Genomic DNA, 4,140 nt, shown 5'->3' on the forward strand with positions numbered 1-4,140 from the left:
CCAGTCGGAGCTGGTTGATGTGGCTCGGGAAAGGGAAGTTTGGGGTCCCCTACTGGAGCTGCTGCCCCCGAGACCCGAAACCGGATAAGCGGATGAAGATGGATGGATGGATATGGTTTGTTTCTAAAGCCCTTCATGGACTAGCTCCAGTGTACATCACTGATCTGTTGAAGCCACATGCTCCATCAAGGTCATTAAGGTCTGTGAAGGTGTGTGTCCCTTCTTGTTGTCCCCAAAACACGGATCAAGAGCAGAGGGCATCGAGCTTTCTGAGTCGCAGCCCAGAGACTGTGGAAGGAGTTGTCCAAGCCCTTGCTGATGTCTTGTATGAATGTCTTTGTCCTTATATAACTGCATTGTTGTTCTAGTTGTCCAAATTTGTCTAGTCCACATCGATGTCCTGTACAAATGTCCGTCCCAACGCGCTGTAACCGCGTCCAATGTTTTGTTTCTGCAGAACAGGAACCGGCTGAAAACCAGTTTTTAAACTGAGTCATCCCCGTTTATATTGTAAAGCAATGTTATTTTTCTTCAAATCTAATCGCCGCCACTCTCTCCCTTCTCCCTTGCTCTACCACACACTCCACACACACACACACACACACACACACACAGACAGACATGCTGGCTCAACGCACACACAAGCGCACTTATAAACATCAGGCCACTTTAGTAGACTAGGGGGAAAAGCTGTGCGTGGAGCCTCCACACGACCATAAATCAAGCTTTAATGGAGGCAGAAAACCCCAACGTGGTCCGAGGATCCACCCGGAGGAACCGGGAGAAGGTTCCTCAAAGGAGACTCTGTTGTAACTTTCTCTTCTAAATCCACCGACCTGGAGCTGCGAATAATCGAATAATCGTTTGGCCTATAAAAAACAACAACCACCGATTAAGATTTTTCAATATTTTCTGACGTTTTCTAGACAAAACTAATGGATTAATTGAGAAAGAAAATAATCATAAGTTGGCAGAGTGCAGATTCACAGCTATGTATGTATGTGTGTGTGTGTGTGTGTGTGTGTGTATGTGTGTGTGCGTGTGTGTGTGTGTGTTCTTGCCTCCAGGGCAAAACAATCCTACAGAAGCATCTCTTCTTTATTTCAAGACTTCACCACTCACTCCTTTGTGTCCTGCGGTGTCCTATAAATAAAAACCCAAAGCTGGTACGACAGGCGACGGCACATCGCTGCCGCACGCCGTCACACGTGGGGTCAAAGGTCGGCCGCGCTACGCTGAGCATCTGCACGTTCCTGTCTGGTTGAAAGGGAGTGAGGGAGTGAGTGAGCGAGAAAGAGGCCGGGGAGGAGAAAGCTGCGAGCAGGCACGAGCACGTCGGGACGGCCAGCCAGAAGAACAGCAGCGACTTCTGCATTCTTTTAACAACATCTGAGCACCAATCAGGTTACGGGCATTCACACTCTGCCTCCAGAGTGGCAGGCCGCTATTTCGCCATTCTGTCATTGTGACACCTCATACAGGAAGTGGACACACACACACACACACACACACACACACACACACACAGACGTAAGCTCTTCCTGAATCATGCAGGCACTGTGGCACCGCCTCCTGCTCTTTATCAAGATTCAAAAACTCGTAGGAAGGAAGAACTGGAAAAAAAACAAAAATACACACAACAACTCGTCTAACACAGGAGCTGTTTTTGTCTCAGTTTTGGAGACAAAGCTCCTTTTTTTTTTTTTTTTTAGAACAATGACACACTTCAACTTTGCCTGCTTTTTTGTTTTAACCCCGAGAATTAAAATCCTCAAATCCTCAAATCCAAACCACCACCGGAAGGATTTTCCACCACATCCCCAGAGGGACGGGTAGTCATTTTAAAGGTTTTATATTAACATACGGCGTATTTTACGCCCCATTTGTGCTCTGGGGAAGCATTTCTGTTACCCAATAATAACCTTTAGTCACATTACCGTAGAGCTGAAGCATAAAGGGATCAATATAAATCTATTTGGGTAATCAATGAATGATGAATATGTCATATTTCCTGAAAAAAATATCAAATTAACTCCTAAATTAAGGCTTTTTTTGTCTTATATGTATAAAACAATACATTAAAAGATGGCAGCTTAGGCTTTAGGAAACTGTGACAAGAGTAAGGAACTACTTTTTGATATTTTAGAGATTCAGATTCATAGATTTAAAAAAAAATATATATATATATATATATATATATATTAGATTTGCGTTTAATACTTCTACAAAGGAGTATTACAGCATGTTTGAGTGCGAGAGTAATGCTTTATAGTGTATCTTGATCTAATTTGTAAACATTAGTTTGCATAAAAAGTTTAAGTGTAAGTTCTTGTTAAATATTGGACCTTTGACGCAAGAATAATGATCTAATAGTGACTTCAAATGTGTATTATGTTCCAGTTTGCCGTCCCTAAGGGAGCTTTAAGAGTAGAATAAAGATCTAATAGTGACTTTAAATGTGTATTATGTTCCAGTTTGCCGTCCCTAAGGGAGCTTTAAGAGTAGAATAAAGATCTAATAGTGACTTTAAGATGCATCGTGGTGGTGTGTAAGTGTATTTTATATCATGTGTTGTCCATATTACAGTTTTAAAGGTAGACTCATTATCTAACAGGGACATTATGACACTTTAAACGACATCCTGCATTACCTGTCTCCTACAGTTTGACAAGAGGACAAATGTTTTGGTGTCTCACCTCTGCAGCCGTGCCCCCCAGAGGCATCTTCTGCCAGGGATCCGCCAGCTGAGCCAGAGGCATCTTCTCCTTTTATTTCTCCTACTTTTATTTCTCCTTCTTCTTTATTCCCTCCTCTCTTCTGCGCCCAGGTTCGTCGTCCCTCCCTCGGCCGACACTTTCAGTCCCCCCGGCTTCTCCCTTCCTTCCTCCCTCCCGTCTTTCTTGTCCTCTGGTAAGTGAAATGTGTCTGAGCTGGGTCTCCGTTTCTGTTGCGTCCGCCGTTGAGCTCTCCCGTGGAACCGGAGCGCCCCGCCGAACCTTCGAGCCGAGCCGAGCCGAGCCGAGCCGTGCGAACACCTTCTAATTCCGGATCTGCTGCGGCGCAGAGACCGCCCCTTCCTCCGGGGAGACGAGGAGGAGGAGGACGCCCTTTTTCGGAAACTGATTGACTCAAAAAACACACACACACACACACACACACACACACACACACACACACTTATCTTGCTCTCTCTCTCTCTCTCTCTCTCTCTCTCACTTCCGTTGTCTCCCAATATGGCGGCCGGTGTCGGCTTACCTGTCCGTCAGACCGCTGCGTCACGCCTGCGTCACGTCAGCAGGCGGCTTCCTGAGGCGGAAGAATGCAAAGTAAACTCCACTTTGGCTCATTATTATTATTATTCTGATGTAGCCCGTATAACAAGATCCTCGACTCAGTCGTAATTCTGACACAAAAAAAGAAATACATTTAATTAATTGAAAACACATAATTAGCTAAATGCAACATTCACATTTAAAATCTGTGTTTTTCTGCTCCTGTAACCAATCAGACTACCTTACATGGATACCACATTCAAAAATAGACTAATTATTTTTAATTTGGTAACCCTACCTGAACTAGGCCCATGCTGCAGTGGCTCCCAAACTGGGGCCCGGGGACCCCCAGGGGGGCCTTGAGGGGCTGCCAGGGGGTCTCAAACACAAAGAGGAATATTCATGTTCCCTATAGTTCAAATCGTTCAGTAACACAATGACAGATTGGCTATTTGGTTATGGGTTTCACACACCTTCTGTAATTAAACACAAGGCCTGGCAGACTCGGTTCCTTTTAAGGATTCGGCTTATTCTGAGTCACTAAACTGAACCGGGTTATGCGAGTCACCTGAGTCAGTATTGACCTATGGACGAGCCGAGGCGAGCTTGCAAGGTTTTGGACCGTCTGCTCGCCCTACTTGTGTTTTAATAAACTCCATTTGCACACCAAACCTCCAGTAAGCCTAGCCGGGCTACGTGCAGAACATTGTATGTTATTTCTCAAGTGGAAGAATGGCTTTTGTTGTGGATTTCCTTTGCTCTGAGCTCGCTCACTCGTCGTCGAGGACTCACAAGTTTTCGAGGGCTTGCGGGTCGTTGAGGGCTCGCGGGTCTTCGAGGGCTCGCGGGTCTTCGAGGGCTCGCGGGT

The 4,140-nt window shown here is 45.5% G+C and overlaps 1 protein-coding gene across 1 annotated transcript in view; it reads right to left on the bottom strand.

Moving 5' to 3' along the window:
• Positions 1 to 2,771: 2,771 nt before the first annotated feature.
• Positions 2,772 to 4,140, bottom strand: part of LOC117937640 (acyl-coenzyme A thioesterase 9, mitochondrial-like) — a 32,012-nt gene continuing 30,643 nt past the window's right edge. The window contains exon 16 of the mRNA XM_034861725.1: positions 2,772 to 3,181. The gene's annotated coding sequence lies outside the window, so the exon portion shown is untranslated. The remainder of the gene's footprint in view (positions 3,182 to 4,140) is intronic.

This window comes from Etheostoma cragini, chromosome 22 (assembly GCF_013103735.1).
Source record: "Etheostoma cragini isolate CJK2018 chromosome 22, CSU_Ecrag_1.0, whole genome shotgun sequence".
Taxonomy (NCBI): domain Eukaryota; kingdom Metazoa; phylum Chordata; class Actinopteri; order Perciformes; family Percidae; genus Etheostoma; species Etheostoma cragini.